The 13627-nt window shown below is 44.5% G+C and overlaps 1 protein-coding gene across 7 annotated transcripts in view; it reads right to left on the reverse strand.

Annotated features, from left to right (window-relative positions):
- The window catches only part of SERGEF (secretion regulating guanine nucleotide exchange factor), a 231521-nt gene that overhangs the window by 21958 nt on the left and 195936 nt on the right, over window positions 1-13627 (reverse strand). Inside the window, exon 11 of one of the 7 annotated variants that reach the window (XR_001885111.1) lies at window positions 12811-13085. The exons of 5 other annotated variants lie outside the window; for them this stretch is intronic. The gene's annotated coding sequence lies outside the window, so the exon portion shown is untranslated. Of the gene's footprint in view, window positions 1-12810; window positions 13086-13627 lie in introns of those variants that run through there. One more of the 7 variants, XM_017870162.1, reaches the window with a different exon arrangement.

Genomic DNA, 13627 nt, shown 5'->3' on the forward strand with positions numbered 1-13627 from the left:
TCCTTCACTGTGCTTAGCACAGAGCCCTGGGTCACAGATGGCTCAGGAAATAGAATCCTTAATAGCCAAAGACTCAGGAAGGTAACAGGTCCTGAGGAAAAGCAGGATACAGGTGAAGAAAAAAAAAAAAAAAAAAAAAAAAAAAAAAACACCAAAACCCCTCCTTCCAGCAATTCTCCACTGTTCTGGGATGCAAGCCAAGCCTAGCCACTGGACTGGGGGTGAGAACAGAGATGATGCATTCAAAGGAGACTTTTACATCCGAAAGAGATTTCTGCATCCAATATCAGTGTTCTAGCCCAGAGCCTCTTGGGAGAGCAGCTTCCAGAGGCTGGCAGAAGGGGTCATGCTGAGGTCAGCCTCCAGCCTAGGGACACTGGTAATGGTGGTGGAAGCAGCTGAGAGAATATTTTTCTTTTAAAGCTGAATCTTCAGATTTGGGGAACTGAAAGAACCCTCCAAGATCACCTAACCCAATTCCTAAATGTTTCAGATAGGGAACCTGAGGTCTTGGTAAGGAAAGAGACTTGATCAAAGTCACATAATACATTAGGGTTACAGCCAGGACACAGTTCCATGTCTCTTGATCCCAACCCAGGGATCTCTGCAGGACAACTTTTCTCAGCTGGGTCCCACATGGATATAGCCAGGAGAGCAGCTGGTAGGATTACATGGCTACCAAGAATTTCTACACTGCTTTTTAAATTGTCAAAACTCAATTGCCGATAGACTTGTGATACAGGTTTAGAGAAAATAATGAGTTTGACTAAGGCTCCAAGCTGAGAAGTCACTTGCTTGAGACCATATCAAGCACAGATTTATCTAGTTCAAAACCCCGTCGTTTCCCATTGGCTCATGCTACCAGACATGCTGCATCTAGGCTCAGCATGGAAGAAGAAAGACAGGACAGAGAGACATTCTGAGAGGTTTGACAAAGAATTCCATCAGATACACACTTCCTGGTCAAGTTCCTCCTTTGCCCCAGGCACTGTGCGGGGCACTCCAGACACAAAGAGGAAATACGATCCAGGAGTAGAGAGACTAAGTAGGTAACTTCCAGGGAGCTCCTAAATGAGCAGTTATAAAGATTGGAAGAGAAACAAATTCAGTCCTTCAAATTCTGAAAAGAATGAGGTTGAGGAACAGTAACAGACAGGGATGTTGTAACAGAACAGGCTGGCAGGGTCCACCACAGATGTATGTGCCACCAGCCAAAGCCATTTCTGTACTTGCAGAGCACAGCACAATGCCTGGCACATAAAAGACACTCAGTGTAGGCTTGCTGAGTCAGTCAATGCATGGATAAATGAAACTAGCATCCCAAAGGGAACTGAGGGGCAGTTCCAGTGCTTGCAGAGAAAGAGTCTGCCCACCAAATGTGGTCTTGCCCCACTCCATCTGTAGAAGGGGCAGGAGGCAGCTGGTGGGTCCAGAAATGCTGACAGAGAAGGACAGAGCTTCCAGCCCCAACCCACTTCTCCATGGCAACAAGCTGACAGAAAACTGCACAGGAGACTGAGAAACCAGTTTTAAAATAAAGACACAAAACACTCTCAGTCTAAAATCACACATGCAAAGCAACAGCTCCTGCCTCTCAGCCCCTTAGGAGGGGTAGGCACAATCACTAAGAAAAGTACCTCCTTCCAACCTGCCCATTTCTCTGCCAAGGGCCCATGGGCCTCCCCTCCTGCTGTATACTCTTCGAAGAGCTGCCAGGCAGAATTCCTCTTGCTTTGCAGTATATGCTTCAGGGCATTGCATCAAATCTGACAAGCAATGGTAAAGCTCCACCAGGGTTAGATCTGGCAGGTTCTGCAGCAAACAGGCTGTCTGCTGTTGGCTTCGTGTAGAATGGCAGTTCATAGCAGGGGTGGCTGTGGCACAGGGGCCAAGCAGGAAGAGCAGGACAAGGATGACTTTTCTCCATCCTCCTCATGTTCAATCCTGCTTCATCCTTCAGGGCTCAGCTGTATTTGCCTTCATCTCTCCAGGATGACTTAATTGTACCTTTGACTGTAAACCCAAAGCCCTCTGTTTACATTTCAAATACAAAACTTACCAGTCTACTTTTCATTATACTGCTTACTTATTCTGCCCCCAGTAGAGAGCCTGGCATATGATAAAGCCTCAATAAATGTTTTCTGAATTGAATCAACAGCATGATAAAACATGTTAATTTGAGTAGTTGGAGACCAACCTCCCTCTGGTTTATGGGAGTCCACTCAGACTACCATTTCCCTCCAAAGCCTTGGGTGCTTAGAGAGTGTGAAGGCAATGTCACCTCCTCTCCAACACTGGATCTGTTCACTACTTTTCTGCCAACACCACTGTGTGCTCTCCCCTACAGTTCCATGGACATCACCGTATTCAGAAGGGTACCCTAAAAGAAGCTAGACTAAGGATCCTGGATTCAGTCCCAGCCTTATCACTTCCCATCTGTGTGAATTTAGACAAGTCATTTAATCTCTTTGAACCTTAGTGGCCTTGCTTGAAAAACAGAAGTACCAATTTCCATACCAGTATTCTGCCTACCTCACGAAGTTGGTGTGAGGACCAGAGATGATGAATGGTGAAAGTGCTCTGAAAGCAGTCAAGTGGTGTCTGTGCAAAGGTGAGGTGGAGTTTTATTTCCAGAATCTTATAAAAAGGTAGCTGAGGCCTAAGCTCATGAGGTGACTTGCTCATGATCATATGGGGAGACAGTGGCAAAGCAGGGTTCCAGTCTTCTAATTCTTGGTCCAGAGCTCCTTTCACAACCTTTTGCTGCCTTAGAGATCCCATCTAGACATTCTTCAACTTTGGCAAAAGCAATTCCACATTCCATTAAAATGAGAAGCATTTTGGATCACCTGCAGAGTATAAATCTCTGCCATGGAATGGAGTCCAGCTCTCTACTTCCAGGCAGAATGCCACCTGAAACATTCTAGGCAGGGAGTTAACTCTTACTCCCCCACAAAAATCTTTCCCTACAGTCTCTCAGTCACTGCTAACTAACCTGTGCCAGAAAGGTCATCCTGGTAGCTAAAATATTCTTGCTGTGGCAGAGCCCACATCTTCTGATCAAACCTCAGAAACAAAAATAAAGAATGCAACACTGTAAATATTAGAGAAGCAGATTGAAAACAACTTGTACAGGATATACAGGAAAACTCATATGGCCTGGAGCACAGGCTTCAATGGAAAACCACTAAAGCTACCCTAGGGCTTGACTCAGGAAGTAGGGACACTGCTTCCCTGAGATGTGAAGTCAGCAGAAACAGATCTGAGAGAGTCAGGAGGGACATACAGACCCCACTGCTTCGGTTCTAACAGCTTGTGGGCCTACATGCCAGAGATAGCATTAAGTGAAACCTCTTCAGACCTCAGCAATGACTTTAAAAAGAAGGGAGGAAGGGAAGATGGAGGGAAATATCTTTGCTGAGAACTCTAACCCTTACATGGTATGATGGTTAATTTTGTGTCAATTATGGAAACCAGTTGTTTGATCACACACTAGTGTAGATGTTTCTGTAAAGGTATTTTTTAGATGTGACTAACATATTACAGTGAGTTGATTTTAAGTAAAGTAGATTACCTTCCATAATGTGGGTGGGCCTCATCCAGTTAAAGGCTCTAAAAGCAAAGACTCAGGTTTCTTGGAGAAGTAATTCTAACTCCAGACTGCAACAGAAATTTTGCCTGAGTCTCCAGCCTTTGGACTCAACTCTTACCTGAATTTCCATTCTGCAGCTTGCCCTATGGATTTTAGACTTGCTAGCCCCCACTACTGTGTGAGTCAATTCCTTCAAATCAATCACACTCTCTCTTTATCTTTCTCCCTCTCTTTCTCTGAGATGGAGGTAGAGGTAGAGATTTAACTTATTGGGTCTGCTTCTCTGGGGAACCCTGACGAATACACATGGGATGCGATGCTTTCATTTAATTTACCTAATTTCATCCTCCAAATGACCCTGGGAGGTAGGTTTTGCTATTTTGATGCTTGTTTGCAGATGAGGAAACCGAAGCTTGCTAACTATGATTCCAAAACCCATGTATCACTGTAGGTCTGTGAGGAAGTAGAATTTCTCTGAAGAACTCTGGGACAGAATTCCTGGCCAAAGCAACAAATGTTGCTGATTCCTCTGAGTTCTCCTTCTCCTTGGGGATGCAGTTAACACCAGAGGGAACTAGGAGTATGAATAATTTTGCTCATTCAAGCAGGATGACTTGCTTTTACAAAACACAGTCTTTAGGATGGCCAGGTACGCTCAGGAACAGCCTATAATCCTAGTGCTTTGGGAGGCTGAGGTGGGAGGATCACTTGAGCCCAGGAGTTTGCGACCAGCCTGGACTACACAGCAAGACCTTGTCTCTACAAAAATAAAAAATAAAAAAATTAGTCAGGTGTGGTGGCATGAGCCTGTAGTTCTAGCTACTTAGGAAGCTGAGGCAGTAGGATCCCTTGAGCCCAAGAGTGCAAGGCTGCAGTGAGCTACCACTGGGCCACCACAGTCCAGCCTGGGTGACAGAATGAGATCCATCTCTTCAGAAAACAAAAAACAAAAATTACAGTCTTTACGTTATGATCTACATTCTTACCTGGGGATCTGTTTCTGGATTTAGGGTTTTGATCTACATAAACACTTCAAGGTTTCATCACTTTTAAGAATTGACCCGGCTGGGTGTGGTGGCTCACACCTGTAATCCTAGCACTTTGGGATGCCAAGGCAGGCGGATCACCTGAGATCAGGAGTTCCAGACCAGCCTGGTAAACATGGTGAAACCTCGTCTCTACTAAAAAAAAATAATAATAATAAAATAAAAAATGCAAAATTAGCTGGGCATGGTGGCACACGCCTGTAGTTCCAGCTACTCCGGAGGCTAAGGCAGGAGTATCACTTGAACCCAAGAGGCGGAGGTTGCAGTGAGCCAAGATTGCGCCACTGCACTCCAGTCTGGGTGACAGAGTGAGACTCCGTCTCAAAGCAAAACAAAAACTGGCCAGGCTCAGCAGCTCACACTTGTAATCCCAGCACTTTGGGAGGCCGAGGCGGGCGGATCACAAGGTCAAGAGATCAAGACCATCCTGGCCAACATCATGAAACCCCGTCTCTACCAAAAATATAAAAATTAGCTGGGCGTGGTGGCGCATGCCTGTAGTCCCAGCTACTTGGGAGGCTGAGGCAGGAGAATCACTTGAACCCAGGAGGCAGAGGTTGCAGTAAGCTGAGATCGTGCCACTGTACTCCAGCCTGGTGACACAGTGAGACTCCATCTCAAACAACAACAAACAAACAAACAAACAAAAAACACTGGCCCTCAAGTACTAAGGGGAAGATAAAGTTTTTGCTAGTTAATGAGTGGTCTTCTTCCTGAAGGCAAATCCAGGCTATAGATTGTTTCCATTGGGCTACTGCTAGAAAGTGGGAAGACTACACTCTGCTCGAATAATGAGCCCTAAAGGGGCTGAGCTCAGGTAGGGCGAATGAGCAAGCAGCCCTCATTCTGCCTCTTCCAGCTCCCCTTTCCTGATCCAGAAGTCTCTCAGCACTGTGGTGTCTCCTGAGAAAGGGGGAGTATTGTTTTCCTGAATAACAACTCTAGTCTAAGGATGGATGAAACCCTCTTTCCTCAGTTCCCATTAGTGCAGCTGAGACAGGGCAGTATTTGCAGGAGGAAGTTTACTAAATGCTAGGGGGCAATGAAAAGGAAATCATCACAGAAATCCAAATATATCTACCAGCAGGCAGGGCTGCCAAGACAAGGTTCGTCACTCCTTAATAATTCTCTCTCCAAAGGGCTGGAACATGCATCTGCAGCAGCCTTTGCTAAGCTTCCTGCCCATTTGAGCTTTCAACAGTTTCCACTTGGTCACTATCTTGCTTACTGCCTCAAAGGCACAGCCTCCCAGAACTCCCCAACATGTTAAAGCTCACATAAAAAATGCTGACGTTTGGCACATAGGTAAATGGAAAGGTAAGCGTGCAGTCTGACACCACTGGCTCCTGCTAGCTCAGGCCTGACCAGCCACCCCAAAGTGCTGAGGGGATTCTTGTCTTGGTATCCTGGTTGGGAAATCTGTCCTGCAGAGTCTTGTCTCACTTGTGGCCTGAGACAAGATCCAGAATCAGCTCTGGCTCTGGCCTGAGTCAACCCCCTTCATTTCTGGGTTCTGGTCTGAGAGTGCTGCTTCCTCTTCAGGTAATGGGCTGGAATGTGGTGACAGGCAAATGACTTCACCTTCAGATGAGATCTCAACCCTCTCCACAGGGAAGCAGCCTTGTATGTGATATACCAAAGGGTCCTTCAGGAACAAGGAAGAGTGCTACTTGCCCTAGAAGCCTGTCCAGACAGGTACATTTTCTCTGTATCTGCCTAAAGACCAGGGATCTCTCCTCTCTTCTGCTGCTGGTGTTGCTCTGTCAAAAACAGTTGCCTGCATGTTTACACAGCTGCTAGGGTCTATGAGGGGAAAAAGCTCATGATAATAATAATAGTAGTAACTAACATTTACTGAGAACTTACAATGTTTTAGATACTACTACTCTAAGCACTTTCCATGTATTAAACTCATTAATATTCACCACAACCCTTTGAATTAGGATCTATCATCACACCCATTTTACAGACAAGAAAGCCAAGACACACAAAGATTAAATTATTTGATCAATATAACAAAGCTAGTAAGTGGTAGAGCTGTGATTCAAACCCAGACAGTCTGGCTCTATGTCATTTAATCCAAATAACAGCTCTGCAAGGTTAGTATTATTAATGCTGGTTTGGTTGAGGAGACTGAGGTTTGAGCACTTTGCTAAGATCATATAGCTAATAAGGGGCAATTAAAGTATTCAACCCAAAGGCTGCATCCTTTCTCAAGCTCTCCTTGGTAAGGATGATGTTATAACCACTCCAAGCTAAACTCAGGGAGGCCAGCTGACTTCATTTGTCCTTTGGGTTGAAAGGCCACAGAACCAGAAATGGATGCCCTCAGCCATCAGGAAGGCTCTTCCAGCAGGTGACTTTGGATGAGCGAGGTTCCCAAAGCACTCTATGTATAATCCCATCTTTCCCTAAGATAGACAGACGTGAGGATTGGGAGAGCCAGCCTTCTGTGACCACGTGTACACTTTTTTGTTAGGGTGCATGGATACTATACAGTTATGGTTTTCTGGGTGTCCGCTCTGCCCCAGGAATAAGTGAACCTACTTGTAATCAGGATTGTGTGAGACACAGGAAACAGCAGCTCCCAGTGGAAAGGGCAAAAGCTCAGAGGAACTTAGACCTCTGAGCCACACTACCTGGGGGGATTTAGGCAAGTTTCTTAATCTTTAAGAGTTTTCATTTGCTTATCTGTAAAACAAAACAACAAACAAATACATCTTCCCTTTTAGGGTGGTTATAAGAAAACATCTACCAAGTACCTACGGTGTGCCGGGCTCCGTACATATGTATCTTATTTATATTCCACAAAAATCCCATGAGATAGATACACTATTATATCCATCATACAGATAAGAAAATTGAGGAACTGAAAGACTGAATAATTAGATCACTCAGCTGGTAAGGAGTAGAGCTAGGATTTAGGCCCAGGTTGTATAGTGCCTGAGACTTTGTGCTTTGGCACTCTGGTGTGAGTCCCACTCTGCTGCTCCACAACTGCCTTCTTTTCACAGGTCTCTCCAGCTCTACTCTCCACACTGCAAAGGCAATGATCTTTCTAAAAGGCCAAACACTATTACTCCTCTATCTAAACTCCACCCTTGATTTCCCCTGCCTAAGGTGATCTTAAACTCTATAGCATGGCATTCAAGGCCTGCTCCTGACCCTGCTCCTAGCTCCTTTTCTGGCCTGTCTCCCACTCCAACTCCCACCAAAACTGAAGTCCTTGCCACCTAGACTTTGAACCTGCTGTTCCCTATACTTGCAAGGCCCTCTCTCCAAAGGAGGGAAACTCCTACTCATCTTTGAAAGCCTAGCCTAAGTATCACCTCCTCCTTCCCAGATTTCTTTAGGCAGCTGTCTAGCTTTCCTCTATGCTTCTGCAATAGCTCTGTAATAACACTGTTCACCCATAATCTTGTTTGTCAGTTTATATCTCTGTCTTCCATGCTACACCAGTGGCTGCCAATAAATTTGAGTCTGAGGACTCCTTTTTAATATTGGAGAATTTCAGGATCTTCATACTTAATGACCAAGAGTCACCATTAATTCAGTAAAGCTTATAAATGCGACTGTATTTTAGTCAACACCATGCCATCTATAATATTTGAAACCAATGCTGCATGTAGGTGTATGTGTTATAGACTCTGAGGACTCTAAGGCTCCAGAGCTTCCAGTTTGGAAACAATTGCTCTGCTCAGCAAGTGAGTTTTTTGATTAAATGAAAGTAACATTCATTGATCCTATTATATTCCAGGGGTGTGCCAGTCACTTTTCATTTTTATCTCCTTCAAAGCTCAAAAAAATCTGTATTCTTCAGATAACAAAACAGAGGCTTGGAAAGCTAAAGTGCCTCATCTGAGGTCACACGGTGAATGAGAGGCAGAGCAGGGATTTGGTTCCTGATCTTTTTCTACTCTGCCACTCTGCCTCTGGTGCAGGACCAAAACATGTTCATCTCTGAATTTCCAGTGCTCACTCATGGCAGTGCTCAGGAGGAATGAATAATACAAACCCAGAGAACCCTTCTCTACACAGTCTCAGGCCCTCCAGCTTATATCCACCCCAGCCAGAGACCTTCCCAATTGTAGGCAAGCATAGGAGCCCTTCACACATCAAAGAACCAGAGGTGCTGGGCAAAACTCTACGATGGCAAAGCATGGCCCACTTTTGCTTTGTTGCTGTTGTTGTTGCTGTTGTTGAGATAGGGTCTCACTCTATTGCCCAGGCTGGAGTGCGGTGGCACTATCAAAGCTCACTGCAGCCTCAACCTCCCAGGCTCAAGCAATCCTCCCCCACAGCCTCCAGGAGAGCTGGGACTGTAAGTACACACCACCACCCCCGGCTAATTAAAAAAAAATTTTTTTTTGTAGAGGCGGGATTTCACTATGTTGTCCTGGCTGCTCTCGAGCTCCTGGGCTCAAGTGATCCTCCCGTTTCAGCCTCCCAAAGTGCTGGGATTATAGGCGTGAGTCACTGCATCTGGCCCTACTTTTCCTTTAAGTGCTATTTCCCTCATTTGGTGAGTATTCCTGCCCTTTTCCTGAACTCCGAGCCCCTTCTCTTCACCTGTCATCCCCATCCCCACTGCCCTCACTCCCCCAAACTTCCTGCCCATATCCACTGCAGCCTGCTCTCTATCCTCTAACAGTTCCCCCAAACTAGCTCCCACAAAGGTCATACTGCCTGGTAATAGCAAGGTGTGGCACCCCGCAACCCCCTCAACCGGACATTTGTGTATTAAGCCAAAGGACAGACTTCTAAACAATTCTGGTCAGTATGCCATGGGAGGAAGAGAATGGGCTTCAAAGTCGGACAAAGCCAGGTTTCAATCACTGGTTCTGCTACTTCTTTTTTGAATTACCTTGGGCAAATCACTTAATTTATCTGAGCCTCAGTGTCTTCATCTAAAAAACAAGGATAATAAAACCTACCTCATAAGGTGAATATACAAAGACCTTACAATCTTAGACTGTATAGTGGGTTGAACAGTGGCCTTCCAAAAGATGTCAGTCAATGCCTTAACCTCCAGAACTTGTGAATGTGACCTTTTATGGAAAAAGGGTCTTTGCACATATAATTAAGTTAAGGATTTTGAGATAAGAAGCTTGTCCTAGATTATCTGAGTGAGCCTAAATGCCATCACAAGAGAAAAGCAGAAGGAAATCTGACACACAGACAAAAGAGGAGGAGGCAATGTGACCATGGAGGCAGGGACTAGAGTGATGTGGCCACAAGTCAAGGAATGGCAGCAGCTACCAGAAGCTGGAAGAGGCAAAGAACAGATTCCCCCCTAGAGCCCACAGAGTCTCTGCAGATGTAACCAAGTTAAAGACCTTGGAATGAGTGCAATCTCTTCTTTATAAGAGAAAGAAGAAAAGATGCAGTCACACAGAGAGGGCCACATGAAGACAGAGGCAGGGTTAGGGTTTTTGCAGTCACAAGCCAAGGAATGCCTGAAAACACCAGAAGATGGAAGAGGCAAGGAAACAGTCTCTCCTAGAGCCTCCAGAGGCAGCATGGCCCTGCTGACACCTTGATTTTGGACATCTGGCCTCCAGAAGTGACAGCATAAATATGAGAGAATAAATTTCTATCATAAGCCACACAGATTGTGGTACTTTATTATGGGAGACTAATAATTTTTAGGTTAATAATACTAATAATTATTCATATGATATATACTAATACACACTGCCTATCTCCTTAACTTATCATATATCACCCCTCATCTCCCTCATACAAACTACGTTACAAGAACGCAAGCTTTGGGAGAATGGAACCTTATCTGACTTGGTCATTATCAAAACCCTAATGATTAGTATGGCACCAGATAGATGGTAGGTGCTCCATACATTTTTTTAAATGAATGAATTAATTGCAGTTCCTCAAACATAATATGCTATGTCATGCCTCCATGTCTTTGCATACGCTGTTCCCTCTGCCTAGAATGCCCTCCTCATTCCCTTACAAACACCTATAAAATTATCCTTCAAAACTCTACTCAGATATCACCTCTTCTCTGTGTGCCTTTCCTTACCACATAGATTAATCTCCCTACATTAATTCCATGTCACGTACATTGCTCTAATACAGCATGTCTTACATTGCACTCCAATCACGTGTATATGTGTCCATCTCACTGAAAAGAGAAGAGCTTCTCAGAGGACAAGAGAGTAATGTGATTTACTGCTTCTAAGTCCTCAGCATCCACAACATAGGGCACAGCTACATATATGTAGAGCTTCCCCCTCCTTCCATATATTCCAGCACTGAAGGGGCAACTCTCCCAAAAAAGGGGGCAAATCTTACCAGCCTGAGGCCCAGAAATAAGCCTACAGGATCCAAAGAGTCCATGAGCCCCTTCTAGGCCTATTTCCAAACTACCTCTAGACAGAAGCCATAGAGAGAACCTTAAGACTGCAGAATCCTGGGAATGGTATTGTTTAATTAAACAGAGACTCAAGTCACCAGCATCTGGCTCAGGCTGGGCCTCTGGGACTTGAGCAAGCAACATTTCATCATTAGGAGGAAAGGAGATGACAAACTCTTTCCTGAAAGAACCCAGCAGGCAGGCAGCAGAATTACTGGATGTGGATAAATAAAACCATTATTTCCAAATACATATCCCAGGCAGCACTAAATGCATTCTCCGTATCACAGGCGATACTAAATTTAGAACTGGCAGTTTGAGTCATATGCTGATTCCTAAAGAGAAAAACTAAATTCAAGGGGGAAAAATGAAGTGAAATATGAAAATAAAAATGCAATCTTAGTCTATAAGAGCAAGCTATCAAGAGAGGTGAAGGGGAAGTTACCCGCACAGAAATTCTGGCTGAAAAAGAACTCCAAATGGGGACAGGGCAGGGTTTTGCTAGGTACCAGAAACAGCGGCATTTGGGGAAACCTCTAGAATGTCTCCCTGTGTGGAGTTTCAGAGAGGCAGGAGTGAAATCTGCGTTTGAATAATAATGTGGGTAGCACCCAAAGCCATCCCAAGGGCCGAGGCTTGCTGCTTCCAAAGTGCTGTCAAGCATACTGTCTCACTGAAGTTTTTTTTTCCTATTCTGCAGTGAAGGTATGTCACCCCCATTTTACATCGAAGAACCGAGCCTACAGGGGTCAAGTGACTTGCCGAAGTCATAACATCAGTGAGGAGGAGCACAGAGATTTCATTTAATAAACTCTTACTTTTAAAATAGCTTTAGATTTACAGAAAAGTTTTAAAGATAGTACTAAGTTCCCAAATATCCCTCCCCCAGTTTTCCCCATTGTCATCATCTTATATTACTGTGGTACATCTGTTACAACTAAGGGACCAGCACTGGTACATTACTATTAGCCAAACATCATATTGCATTTAGATTTTGCTAGTTTCTCCCTAATGTCCTTTCTCTGCTCCAGGATACCATGTTACATTTAGCCATCATGTCTCCTTAGTCTCCTCTGGTCTGTTACAGTTTCTCCAACTTTGTTTTTGATGACCTTGACAGTTTTTAGTATTAGCAGGTATTTTGTAGGATGTCCCTCAACTGAGTTTTTCTGACGTTTTACTCATAGTTATACTGGGATTATGGGCTTGGAGGAGGAAGACCACAGAGGGGAAGTGTCCTTACTATCACACTATATAAAAGTCATATACTATCAACATGATTTATCACCGATGATGTTAACCTTGGTCACCTGGGCAAGGTAGTGTTTGCCAGGTTTCTCCACTGTAAGGGTATTCCTCACCTCATCTCCCTCCCCCAACCCCTTTCCATGCTCTACTCTTTGAATGCAAGTTAGGTGCTCCCAGGAGGAACAGTTTGGATGGAGCCTGAAAGAATGGATGAGATATTAAAATGTCAAAGGACATACCAAGTAGAGGGAACTGCAATGTAGGTAAGTGCACGCATATCTGGGGAACAGGGCTAGGGGCAAGGTATTGGCAAATGGGAAGAGAAGGCTGAGAGGGTGGCTAGGCCCAAACTGAGTAGTGCCCTACAGTCAAGCACGGGGCTTGGACTAATCTGTAGGCAAGACCCATCTCCTCTCATCACCTTGCTTAGGGCACTCAGGGTACTGCTCAGATGCTGAGAAGTGGGACTATTTTGTGAGTGATATGCTGACTTCCAGCTTCCTTTATTCCCCAAAATTCTTCTGCTCTTTGAGGCACAGACTGCTGGTTACCTGCTCAAGATCCATTGTCCTCTTCTTTCCTGGTAACAGACTTCAAATTTTATTCAGGATAGCCATATGCCCAGCTAAAAGTCTCACTTCCCAGGCTTCATAACAGGTTTGGCTATGTAGCTAGGCTCTGGCCAATCAGTTTTTAGTTGATATTGCTGGGTACTACTTCAGGGAAAGTGCCTTAAAAGGGCTTCTTTTTGTCCTTTCTCCCTTCTGTCTGGCTGAATATTGCTAGTAGCCATCTCGGACCTTGAGAAAATCTTGAAGACAAAGGCCTATGTTAAGGATAGTGAAACAGAGAGACAGAAATAATTAGGGCCCTTGATATCTGTAGAACTATTATACCAATCTTGTGGGGGATATCACCAGACCTCTCATGCGTGAATGTATTAGTCAACTTGGGCTGCTGTAACAAAAAATACCACAGACTGCATAGCTGAAACAACAGAAATTAATTTTTTCACAGTTCTAGAAGCTAGACGTCTACGATCAAGGTGCCATCAGAGTTGGTTTCTAGTGAGTCTCTCCCTGGCCTGCAGACAGCTGCCTTCTTGCTGTGTCCTCACATGGCCTTTCCTCTGTGTGTACAGGGAGAGCAATTCCTAGTGTCTCTTCTGCTTCTCATAATGACATGTCATATCAGATTAGGGCTCCATCCTTAAGACCTCACTTAACCTTCATTACCTCCTTAAATACCTCATCTCCAAATACAGTCACATTGGCGGTTAGGGATTTAATCTATGAATTTTGGAGAGAAACAATTCAGTCCATAACAGTGAGAGAAAATGCTTCTGTCTTGTTTAAGCCATTATTATTT

This window comes from Rhinopithecus bieti, unplaced genomic scaffold (assembly GCF_001698545.2).
Source record: "Rhinopithecus bieti isolate Rb0 unplaced genomic scaffold, ASM169854v2 scaffold_986, whole genome shotgun sequence".
Taxonomy (NCBI): domain Eukaryota; kingdom Metazoa; phylum Chordata; class Mammalia; order Primates; family Cercopithecidae; genus Rhinopithecus; species Rhinopithecus bieti.